The 13,485-nt window shown below is 40.6% G+C and overlaps 1 pseudogene; it reads right to left on the minus strand.

Annotated features, from left to right (window-relative positions):
- Window positions 1-10,849, minus strand: part of LOC102875005 — a 68,700-nt pseudogene extending 57,851 nt beyond the window's left edge.
- Window positions 10,850-13,485: the final 2,636 nt, after the last annotated feature.

Here is a 13,485-nt window from a genome sequence, read left to right on the forward strand (position 1 = left end):
CCAAATATTTTATCTTGTGATTAGCTATTGTGAAGAGTATTGTTTTTCTTAGCTCCAGCTCTGTATTTTCTTTGTCACTGTAGAGAAATCCAACTGATTTTTGTATGTTGATCTTGTATCCTGCAACTTCGCTAAATTGGTCAACTATGTCCAATAGTTTTCTTGCTGAGTCTTTAGGGTTTTCTAAGTATACTATCATATCATCTGCATAGAGAGATGATTTTACCTCCTTTTTGCCAATTTGGAGGTCTTCCTCTCTTGTGTTGTCCATCCACCTTTCTGAGCATGATATTCTTCTCCAAAGACCAATCTCTCCTGGCCGCATGCCCAAAGTAAGTGAGGTAGAGTTTCAGAAAGCCTAACCTCCAAGGAGAGTCTTGGTTTCACCCTTTCCAAGACAGACCTATTTGTTTTCTTGGCTGTCCATGATATGTTCAAGACTCTACTCCAGCACCACAACTTGAAGGCACCTATTCTTTTTCTGTCACCCTTAGTCATTGTCCAACTCTGAAGCATAACAAGTCATTGAGAAGATCATGGACTGGATTAGGCACACCTTTGTTCTAGACTGACATCATTGCTCTTTAGCACTCTGGAGAGGTCCATGACAGCAGATTTTCCCAATGCAATTCATCTTTTGATTTCCTGACTTGTTGTTTGTGTTGATTGTGATCTGAGCAAGCTGTAATTACCAACAACCTCAATCTCTTCTCCTTCTATTATTGTGCTGCCAATTGGCCCAGTGGTGAGAATCTTTGTCAACATCAAGATGATATTGATCTTCAATCCATATTTGCAGCAAGTGCTTCAGGTCTTCGGTTTCAATAAGAAAGGTTGTGTCATCTGCATACCACAAATTGTTAATGAGTCTTCCCCCCATCTAGATACCACACTCCTCCTCATAAAGTCTTGCCTTCTGAATGATCTGTTCTGCATAAAGTTTGAAAAGGTAAGGGGACAGGATGCATCCCTGACACATTCCTTTTCTTATTTTGAACCATACAGTTTCCTTGCTCTGTTCTCATGACTGCTTGTTAGTCCAAGTTTCACATAAGCACAATCAAGTGCTCTGAGGATTCCCATTTTCCTCAAGGTAAGCTACAGTTTATTGTGATCCACACAAATGCCTTTGCATAGTCAATGAAACACAGAGACATTCTTCTGGTACTCTCTGCCAAGATCCATCTGACATTGGCAATAATATCCCTAGTGCCACGATCTCTTCTAAACCCAGCCTATATTTCTGGTAGTTCTCTGTCAATGTACTGTTCAATGTACTTTTCTGGATAATCTTCAGCAGAGCAGCCAGGAAATTAAAAGGCGCATTGCCATGGGAAAGTCTGCTGTTAGGGACCTCTCCAAAGTACTGAAGAGCAATGGTGTCTCTCTGGAGACTAAGGTGTGTCTGATACAGGCCATGGTCTTCGCAATCACTTGTTATGCATCAGAGAGTTGGACAATGACCAAGGAGGATAGAAGGAGAATTGATGCCTTTGAGCTGTGGTGCTAGAGAAGAGTATTGAGAATACCATGGACTACTAGGAAAACAAACAGATTTGTCCTGGAAAGGGTTAAACCGGGTGGCTCCTTGGAGGCAAGGATTCTGAGGCTCCATCTAACATACTTTGGACATGTTGTGAGGAGAGACAGGTCCTTGGAGAAGGACATCATGCTTGGGAGGGTGGAGGGACAGCACAGGAGGGGAAGGCCCTCTATGAGGTGGATTGATTCAGTGACTGGGATAATTGGGATGGGAGTGTCAGAGATGGTGCGATTGGCACAGGACAGAGCGGAGTTTAGGGCTGTTGTACATAGGGTCGCTATGAGTCGCAAGCAACTCGACGGCACATAACAACAACAACAACAACAACAACAACAACAACAACAGGATATTACTGATATTGTTCGATAATTTCAACACTCTGTTGGGTCACCTTTTTGGAATGGGAATAAATATGGCTCTCATCCAGTCAGGTGGCCAGGTAGTTGTCCTCAGATATGACTGAATAGGATTATGCAAGTCCACTACCGCTGTATCACACTTCTCCCATGTTTCCACTTCTTTTACCGCTGCTTCTCCACATCTTGTTCTCTCTCTGGTGTTACAACTCTCTTACTTTTGTTCTCGTGTTCTGTCTCCTGAACCTACAAGGTTCTCAAGCATAGAGACCCTGGGCCCAAAGGATGCACTTAATTTCTGTGTCTTCCTTCTTGATTTTATTAAGGAATTCCTTTTGTTCTAAAATTGGCTGTCTTCTAAGCCTAGTAGATGGCAAAACTAACCAATACTGTCCATCAGAGTTTACTTGACAGAACCTGATAACAACATGATGCTGAAGAGCCTTCAGAAGAGCTTTCAAATAAAGGAAGATTAAGAAGAATGACACGGAAACTACTCTGTAAAATTATCCAGTGAAAACTGTATGGGACTTCAAATGTTAAGATTATAGTTTCAGGGGACATCAAAGTCAATTGGCATATCATAATCCACAGAGATTATATGCTACATAGAATCTGAGCAGTAACAAACTTGAGAGCAGCCATCAAGATGCAATTATTGGTTTGTATCTTGAGTAAAGAAATCAAAGGCTCAGAAGAAGCAGTGAGTTCAAAGACTAATGGACCACATAAACTTCAGCCTTTATTAACCTGAGATCGGGAGAAGTAGACGGTGCTTTGTAACCACTACTAAATGTTCTCATGAGATCACAATAGAAGGTCTTAGAGGAAAAAAAATGTACAAAAAAATCAAATTCAGAAAGAAGGTGAGATTTACTGATCTGGCAGAAACTATGCTGTGTCTGTAGACATCCTTCAAGCCCCAAACTGCACCCACCTACAATAATTCACCTCAGCCAATCAGTTGTGTTGATTGCCTTTGAGTTAAGCACGACTCATAGTGACCCTATGAACCAAAGTCCTCGACCCTTGTGTGACTTTCATTCTTTTGCCAGGTTCATAGGGTTTCTGGAGGCAGCAGACAGTGGTAATGACAAAATGATGAATGATAGTGTAGTGTAGTGTAGTGTAGTGTAGTGTAGTGTAGTGTAGTGTAGTGTAGTGTTTGTTGTTGTTGTTAGATGCCACTGGGTTGAGTATAAGTGACAGATCTGAAACCTGTCCCATCTGGTCACAATTCCTGACATGCTTGAGCACACTGGAGTTACTGTCAATCTATCCGGTTGAGGGTCTTCCTTTCTTTCACTCTTGCTCCACCTTCCCACCCATGATGCTCCTCTCCAAAGAATAACTTCTCCTAACAATGTCCCCAAAGTACATGAGACAAAGTTTTATTGTCTTTGCCTCCAAGGAGCACTCCAAATGCATTCTCTACTCTCCAAGATGTAGCTGTTCTTTTGACACAACAGTAACAACTTCTCCAACACCACAGTTCAAAGCATCAATTTTTCTTCTGTCATCATTATTCATTGTCCAGCTCTTATCAGCATAGTACATGATTGAAAATACCATGATCTGAAGCAAGCTCACGTTAGTTCTCAAACTAACATCACTGCACCTCAGTAATTTGGAGATCCCTGACTACGGACTTTCCCAGAGCGATACCTCTCCTGATCTCCTGACTCCTGGTACCAATTGCATTGATTGTGGATCCAGGTAAGATGAAGTCATTGACAGTTTCAATCTTTTCTCCATCTATTATAATGTTGCCTGTTGGCCCACTGGTGTGATTTTTTTTTGTTTTCTTAACATTGAGAGGCCATCCATATTGATCTTTGATCTTTTGCAGCAAGTGCTTTAAGGCTTCCTGACTTTCAGCAAGCGAGGTTGTGTCATATGTGTAACAAAGGTTATTAATGAGTCTTTTCCCAGTCCTGATGCCACATTCTTCTTCTTCATAGAGTCCAGTTTCTTGAATAATGTGCTCAGCATACAGATTGAAAAAGGACACATCTTTGGTGCATGCGTTTCTTAATTTTAAACCATGTGGTGTTCCCTTGCTCTGTTTACATAACAGTTTTTTGATCTATGTATAGGTTTCACATGAGCACAATTAAGTCATCTAGGATTCCAATTCTTCTCAATATTAGCCATAATTTGTTATGTTCCATACAGTCAAATGCCTTTGCATAGTTAGTTAAGCGCAAATATACATTCTTATGATATTTTTTATTTTGCTTAGCATGTAGTGTATTATTTTCCTTGTTTTAGTCCTCCATCTGCCTTTGGCTCCCTGAATCCCCCTTAAATTTCAAGTTCTGCAAGGTCATAGATTGTTTAATACAGCATCTCCTGTATGCGGTGCTCAGTGATAACACAATTTTTGATCCCCACGTACTACCCAGGTCACCTTCAGTAGCATCAGAGACACACAGCGAAGCGAGTTACAGAGAGAACCTCAGGGAGTCAAATGAAATTGAAAATATGGCCAGAGAGACACAGGGCAACACCTCCCCCAGGAGCCAGGGGGCTGCCCTTTGCCATTCTCACCTTGTGAATAGGGGAAGTTGTGGTAGAGAAAGGAGAGAGGATTGCACAATCAATGGGCCTGCAGGAGCGTGAGGCTCTTTTGACTGTCGACTGTTTTGAGATTGTCTAGGTCTTGGACCAGGAATTTTTGGGCCGTGGGGTCAAAGAGAATATTCTCCTTCCCCTCACCCACAATTCCCATAATTTTGAGCTGAGATATTTCTTTGTAGAGAGGCATCTTTGATTCCTAGTAAGGGAGTTGAGAGGAGAGGTTCACAGAAAACCCAAGAGTTAGTGAAGAAAACACCTATTTTTTTGAGGTGCTGGTATGTGGCTGGGCTTAAATGATTTGCTGTTGTAATGATTTCTTCAATTCTAGGAACCAGGCTGTTTCCAGAATTTTGGACAGAGGAAACTGAAGCACAGAGATATTAAGTAATTTGTCCAGATTGCACAATAAATAGTAAAACTAGGATTTGAATTCAGGTATAGCTGGCTCCAGATTTGTACTCACCCATTATATTTTCTCTGTAAAAATTCTTTCTGCTCTCCTCAGTCTTTTTCTTTTATTACTATATCAAGTTTTGTTTTTTCTTTTTTTTATTATTATTATTACTTTTAATGAAAGTTTACAGAGACTTTGGATTTCCTTTCATTCATTGTTGCATTTTTCTCCCTGCCCAACCTCCCTCCCAGTTTGCTCTTCTCTTTGAAAAGTAAAAGAAAAATTCTTACATTGTTATACAATCCCTCCCCCCAAGTCTACTCCACTATGCAGTCTTTGTTCTGGGCTCCTGTCATGACAATACCTAATCATATATTCCTTTTAAGCAGTTATCCCATCTTTCTCAGTCTCCCACCAACCTCGATGTCAGTCCCATTTTACATCAGTGGCCCTATGCAATATTTGACTTTTTGTGACTGAAATATTTCACTCAGCATATTGTCCTCCAGGGTCACCCATTTTGAATAATATTGCATGAGTTCCTTGTTTTTCAAAGCAACGTAGTGTTTCATTGTGTGAACATACCAGAGCTTCTCTATCCATTTGTTTATTGATGGATACTTAGGTCGTTCCCAACTCTTTGCTATTGTGGACAAAGCTGCGATAAACATGGGTATGCATTTATCTGCTTGAGTGGTGGTTATGGTTTATTTGAGGTATATTCCCAGTAGTGGAATTGCTGGTATTTCTATTTACAACTTTTTGAGAAAGCGCTATACCGCCTTCCACTGTGGTTGCACCATTTTATACTCCCACCAACAGTGAATAAAGGGTTCCAGTTTCTCCACAACCTCGCCAGCAGTTGATGTTTGCTGTTCTGTTAAATTTTGCTATTCTTTTTTTTATTTTTTATTTTATTATTTGTGTGTACCATCAAATCAAATCTGACTGGTATAGGAGGAGATTGTCCCTCCTTCCCCGGCAGAGCATCTGGTGGATTCGAACTGTGTGCCTCTGGGATTGCTGTGCAGGTTCTTGACACTAGGCCACCAGAGCTCTCCTTAAATTTTGCTATTCTTATTGAAGTGAGATGATATCTCATAGTTGTTTTCCAGTCTTTTTCTTGATAGCAGAAAGATGGTAGATACTGAGGTCAGGGGTTGGTTGAGGAATCCAGATGTGCATGTGGTTGGCATTCCCCTCTCAGCTCCTAGACGGGTGAGCTATCAGGACACTGATCCCAGTACCAACACCAGGGAGCCCCCATACCACCAGGTTCCCATGAGCACCTTGAGCCAAAACACATCATCAACATGAAGTATTTTGTGCTATCCCCAGTTCACCAGCACAAAACAAAGCCATGTTAACTCATTAGGTTAGGAGTTTAGTCCCAGTATCACGTAGTTATGCCCACTGTGCATGTACTAATTGCCTATTGGTAATGGGGAGTTCTATTTTGCCCATAGTCTCTAGGGAGCTGCGCTGTTAACCCAATGGCCACACCTTTCCAGCAGCTCAAATCTACCAGTGACTTTGTGGGAGAAAGATGAGTAATCTCCACCCATGCAATTTATAGCTTCCGAAAATCCTCTGAAGGCCACTCAAGCAGTTCTTCTACTTGATGGTAATGAGTGCTGAGTGAGTGAGTGATTTGGTAATGAGTAATAGATCTAGGCAAAAGGATTTTTAAATCATCTTGTAAACAGGGTGTCTGGGTGAAGAAAGGGTCACAGAGAAAAGGCTTGCACTTGACAAAGAACATGAGTTAAACAACAGTAACACCTACCCCGATATTTATTAGACACTGTATTAATTTTCTATTGTTGCTGTAATAAATTGCTACAAATTGGGTCACTAAAAACAAGAAAAAATGTTCTCTCACAATTCTGGAGAATTTGAAAGTGCAATATCAATCTGTGGTCAGTACCACACTCTCTCTCTGAAGGTTCAAGGAAGAACCTCTCCCATGCCTTTCTGCTACCTGACTTTTTTTTTTTAATAAATGTTTTTATTGGTTTGCAATAATCATTCATAGACATTATGTTTCATACATGTACTTTGTGGGGTTCTTTTTGGCTATTAATATGATCATTATTCAAACTTTCAAACCAACTACTAAAACAAACAAAAAAAAACACCAAAAGAAATTGATGATTTCTACCAACATCTTCAGTTTGTAATGGATTTACACAGTTTTACATATAAAATTATTCACCATGGATTAGTCAGTAAACCCAAGTATACATGTGCTTATTTTGCTTATTGAGTAATTATCTTTCTAGAAATTTTTTATTATACTAGTTTATTTACGAAATTCAAATACATTGTTTTCCAGAATAGATTTTTTGGATTTCCCTCAACCCCCACCCATCAAATTGTACAATTCCATGATTAATTCCCCCTTCACTGTACATTCTCATCCCTCTGCTTCTACCCTTCCCCACCCTTGGATCCTTATACTTTGTGTTTTATACAATTATTAGTAGGTATAATTTATATCATTAATTACCACTGCTCTATGTCTATTATCACCCCTTCTTTCAAGCCCTCATCAAACTGTTCCCATTGCTTCACCATACCTTCCACCCACTAACCTCTGTTATTTCAGTGATTTCCCCCTTCCCCTTTTTACTGCCCCCTTCTCTCCCTTCCCTTTTGAACAGTTACACAAATCTTACTCGGTTATCTTCCTATTTTCACAATAATAGCCTCATGCAATATTTGTCCTTCCGTGACTGAGTTATTTCACTCAGCATAATGCTCTCTAATCTCTTCCAAGTTTTACAATGTTTTATGAAATAATTGCTTCTAAGTGCTGCATAGGATTCCACTGTGTGAGAATGTACCACAATGTCTCAATCCATTTGTTGATAGGCATTTGGGCTGCTTCAATTTTCTTGCTATTGTGAGCAATGCTGCTATGAACACAGGTGTACAAATAAATGCACATTTGTGTCTCAGTTCTGATTTTCTTGGGATATATTCCTAGCAGTGGAATAGCTGGATCATATGGTATTCCTATGTTTAGCTTTTGAGAAAATAAAAAACTACCTTCCAGAGTGGTGGTTCCATTTTACAATCTGACCAGCAATGCATAAGAGTTCTAATCTCTCCACATCCTCTCCAGCATTTGTTTGCTGTTTTGTTGAAATTTGCTACCGCTGTTGGAGTGAGGTGGCATCTCATTGTGGTTTTGGTTTGCATCTCTCTGAAGTAGAACATTTCCTCATGTGTTTCTTGGTCATTCAAATATCCTCCTTCATGATCTTTTCTCGTTTGTCTTTTGCCCATTTTGTGATTGGGTTATCAGTCTTTTTCTTGGGGAAGCTCTGTAAACTTTGGTTGTGAAACCCTTATCTAAAATGTCATCGTCAAATGTTTTTCCAGTTCTGTGGGCTTTCTTTTTACTCTACCATAAAACATTTTTGATGCACAGAGGGATTTACTTTTAAGAAGGTCTTTCCATTTTAGCTTCTCCAGGCTGTGCACTCCCTTAGCTTCTGACATTGTTGGCAGTCTTTGGCATTCCTTGGTTTATGGATACATCTCTCCAATCTCTTTCCCTTTTCACATGACTCTCTCCCTATGTATTTGTCTGTATCCCTTCTTCACTTTCAGTAAGTGCACTGGTGCTGTTAATTTAAGGGACTTCACTGCTTCAGTATTACCTCATATTAATGGATTTAATCTATAATTATCGTTTTCCCAAATCAGATCACTATGACCTCCCCCTTCTCAAGGATTATACTTTATGCTGTAAGTTTTAGCAGGTACTTGGTAGCTCTGAGTGTGGGTTTGTTTGTTTGTTTGTTTTTTCTTTAATGAGACTTGCTTACTCATGGTGAGTAGTTTGCTTTTTAATTGTAGTTGTTAAAGTGACCTTTTCTCAGAAGTGTTTGTTTCCCCATCACCATTTATTAGTATCTAGGCAAAGTTTAGGGAACTCTGGTGGCCTAGTGGCAAGAAGCTGCGCTGCAATCCTTAAGGCACATGGTTCGAGGACACCAGCTGCTGTGCAGGAGAAGAATGGGCAATCTCCTCACATGTGATTAACTGCATCTGAAAGCCCACTGAAGGGTCAGCTATGGGTCAGTTCCAACTCTATGGTACACAATAAAAATAGGCAAATGTTAGAATCTAGATCTAGGGCATAAACATGAAGAAGATATATGGATAACAGGCAACAAGTTTCGTGAATGCAAAGGAAGCATGATATAATTTTTGAATACTTCTGGATTTGCAGGCAGAATGAGTTTCTTGGTGAAGTAGAGGCAGAGGCTGACAATAATCTTTTATTCACCTAATCATTTCTTTCAAGGCAATTCTTAAATATCTACTAGAAATCCTCACTGCTAAAGATAAAAGACTATACATAGCCTTTTTTATGGATTGCATCTCAATATCAAGAAGACAAAAATTCTCACCATAGGACCAATAAATATCATCATGACAGGTGGAGAAAAGATTGAAATTATCAATTATTTTGTCTACCTGAGATTTCACAACATGAACACCATTGCTACCAGCAGTCAGGAGATCAGGAGATGTATTGCATTGGGTCAGTCTACGGTCAGTGACCTCTCCAAATTACTGAAGAGCAATAATGCCAGTTTGAAGACTAAGGTGCACCTGATTCAGGCTATGGTCTTTTCAATCACTTGCTATGCATCTGAAAGTTGAACAGTGGATAAGGTGACAGAAGATGGATTGATGCCTCTGAGTTATGGTGTTGAAGAAGAGTACTGAATATCCCATGGACTGTCAAAAAACCCCAAACTGATGTGTCTTGGAGAAGGTGCAGCCAGAATTCTCCTTGGATGTAAAGAAGACAAATTTTCATCTCACATATTTTGGACAAGCTGCTAGAAGAGGCTATTCCTTAGAGAGGAACTTCATGCATGGGAAGGTGGAGGGTCAAAAAAAGGGAGGAAGGCCCTCGACAAGTTGGATTAACATAGTGACTGCAGCAATGGACTCAAGTGTGTCAGAGACGGTGAAAGACATGGGATGGGACAGAATTCAGATCTGTTGTTCATAGGGTTGCTATGAGTTGTACTTGACTCAACAGCACCTAGATGTCCAACATGTTGATAGAATCTGAGGGTAGAAACAGAAATAAGGTTTTTCCCTCCTGGTATTGATGGTTATAAAGAAACTAAACCTACTGTCTTTGAGTCAATTCTGACTCATGGCCACCCTCCATTTGGTTTCTGGTGCTGCAAGTTTTGCAAGGTGCAGGCTATCTCATCTTTATCTTTCTACTCAAATCCCCATCCTTTTGGTCATCCAACCAATAGGCAATGTACCAGGGCCCCTAAAAGGAGTTGTAAAATGTTAAAATGGAAGTTCATATAGTGGCCTATAGAGAGACAAGAGTAGGAGTCCTACCACCTGAGAGAGACAGAGAAGACTTCCTGGAGGAGTTGGCAACTGAGATACATCTGGAAGGAACTGAAATTCTGTCATAAGTTCTTGTCTTTTCACAGCACTTTATGGTTTACAAAACACTTTCACATTCATTATCTCATCTGTTTTCACAACAGCCTTTTTTTAAGGTGCATAGAGCCAAACTATGATTCTAATTCTACACATGGAAGGAAGGCCAGCTGTGTTTCAGGTTATGTGATTTGTCCAAAGCCACACTCAGACACCTCCATGGCTGGCCTCCCTGCCTGACTCTGGGTTCTTCTCAGCCCGTTACCAGGTGGCCTAGCCTCAAACCCCCACCCCCTAGTTTTGTTGAACCAGCTGAGTGCAAGATAGCCATTTTCTGATAATCCCAGGCAGGCTTCCTGGAATTGGGGGTGGGGAGCTGAAGGACACCTCAGAATAGCCCAGGGGCCTTGCCCAGGACTCTACCCACAGGAAATCCCCTGGTCTGTGGCCCCTCTGGCTGATGGTGTGACCATAGGCGCTGAGGTGCTGCTCTCCAGGCTTCTCACGGTGCTTCCTGGGCCTGTCTCCTGACTTGGCCATGTTCTATACCTAGAGCGATAGGTGCTAGTGGGGTGGAAATTCCACCAAATGCCATGGCCTTTGTTTCTGGGAAATTCCAACTTCACCCAGTGACCCGTATCTAGGTACTTTGCTCTCTTTAAAGCCTCTCTTAGACTAATCAGAGTTCAGTTACCCTTATTTATTCATTTCACCCTTTTCCCTCCTCATCTAGTCCGAAGAGCTATAACTAAGAGCTATCATTAACAACTTCGATGGTTCTAATCTCTAGACAAGTAGGGCATGTTTAAATCTTCCATTGGTTTTTAATTAATGCATAAGAAAACAAAAATAACTGTCCATATACATGGGCATCATAGACGGTGTGTCATACAGATGGCATGGGCCATATAACACATGCATTATAGTGTACCATATATGGCATGCTCCATATAACATGGACATTAGAGATGGTGTGTCATGGAAGCAGATAACACATTATCCCTATGTTGGTTGCCCAGACCTGCTGCTAACTTGTGCCAGGGAGGGTGCCATTACCAATGGAGGCTTCTGGCTCTCCCCACTTTCCTGAGCATCACTGGCTCCCATACACCAAAGCAACAACTGTCAGAAGAATGGATCCAGAAAGGGGCCCTCTCTGACCGGAAAGTGGACTCAAGACTCTTGGGAAGAGAAGTCTGGGGTCTCAGTTTTCAGAATGTGATCTAGAAGAGCATATGTGAGGGGTCCAAACCAGGACTCCATTGACCTAGGCTTAATGGTGTTATTGCTGGTGTCCACCTCTGTTCTCCACAGAGAAGCAACTGTGATTATCTAGTTTCCTTTTAACTCAGACAGACACTTTGATATGTACATATTAATAATAATATATAATATAAAATAATAAGATATAATATACAATAATTATATATAAATATATATATATATACACACACACCCCTCCACAGAAAATATAAGGTGTAGTTTTGAAGGTTATCCCTCTATCCTCATAATTAACATACTTGATTGTATTTTGCAACTTGCTTTTTAGTCACTTATTTCACAGTAGAAGTATTTACATGTAGCTGGACATTTTTTCTTTCTTTTTTTTTTTGTGTCTGTGACTCAATATCCTGTGGTTATGATTATGCTGTACCTTAGTTAAAGGTTAGTAACATTTACTTAGTACATGATACATAACATAATATGCTGTGTTCCTGAAAACTTTCATTCTACAAAACAGCCCACTCAAAACAGCAGTTTAAAAAAGAACAGCATGGGTCAGAACTTCCGAATTGACAGACATGGAGAGTGAAGGGCTGACACAGGCTTTGAGTGATGCCTCAGGAGAAGTCATGGACAGTATGACACAGAGCTGGACTCAACACCACAGCAGGACTCCAGAGTGGCCTGGCTGACTGCAGGTGATGAGGTGGTGCAGATGGCACCAGGTGGGCCCAGAGGAAAGTGCAATGCTCTTCCTCGGATGAGGGAGTGAACCCCAGGTGGTAGGCACATGTTTTTAAATTTTTTTTTAACATAACTCAGTTTTATTTCACGTTTTTAATTTTTTTATTTTATTTTTTTAATAATTTTAATGAACATTTACAGAGAATTTGGATTTCCATTCATTCATTGCTGCACTTCTCTCCCCACCCAGCCCTCTCCGCCCGCCCCCCAGTTCGCTCCTCTCTTTCAAAAGTAAAAGAAAGACTCCCTCCCTGGTACACAATCCCCCCGCACCCCTCCCACCACCCCAAGTACATTCCACTATGCAACCTTAATTGTGGACTCTTGTGATAACCATAATACCCTATCATACATAGCTTTTAATTTATTCAGGCCCTTATCTGTTTCAGTGCAGTATACACAATTTATCCAGTTTTTCTCAGTCTTACCCCCACCCTGATATCAGTCCCATTTTACAGCAGTGGCACCATGCAATATTTGTCCTTTTGCGACTGAGATATTTCACTCAGCATAATGTCCTCCAGGCTCACCCATTTTGAATAATATTGAATGAGTTCCTTGTTTTTCAATGCAGCACAGTATTCCATTGTGTGAATATACCACAGCTTCTCTACCCATTCGTTTGTTGATGGGCACCTGGGTTGTTTCCAACTCCTTGCTATTGTGAACAGAGCTGCGATAAACATGGGTGTGCATGTATCTGCTTGGATGTCAGTTATGGTATCTTTGGGATATATTCCCAGTAGTGGAATTCCAGTAGTGGAATTGCTGGGTTAAATGGTATCTCTATTTGCAACTTTTTGAGAAAGCGCCATACCGCCTTCCACAGTGGTTGTACCATTTTACATTCCCACCAACAGTGTAAATAAGGGTTCCAGTTTCTCCACAACCTCGCCAGCATTTGTTGCTTGCTGTTCTGTTAAATTTTGCTGTTCTGACTGGGGTGAGATGATATCTCATAGTTGTTTTGATTTGCAGCTCTCTTAGAGCTAGGGATTTTGAACATTTCTTCATGTGCTTGTTGGCCATCTGAATGTCTTCTTTGGTGAAGTGTCTATTCATATCCTGTGCCCATTTTTCTATTGGATTATTTACCTTTATCTTGTTGTGGTGCTCAAGTATTTTATAAATTCTAGATGTAAGTCCCTTATCTGACATGTCATTACCAAACACTTTTTACCAGTCTGTGGCTTCCCTTTTTACCCTGT

This window comes from Elephantulus edwardii, unplaced genomic scaffold (genome assembly GCF_000299155.1).
Source record: "Elephantulus edwardii isolate Elephantulus edwardi_28Jun2011 unplaced genomic scaffold, EleEdw1.0 scaffold00096, whole genome shotgun sequence".
In the NCBI taxonomy this organism is placed as follows: domain Eukaryota; kingdom Metazoa; phylum Chordata; class Mammalia; order Macroscelidea; family Macroscelididae; genus Elephantulus; species Elephantulus edwardii.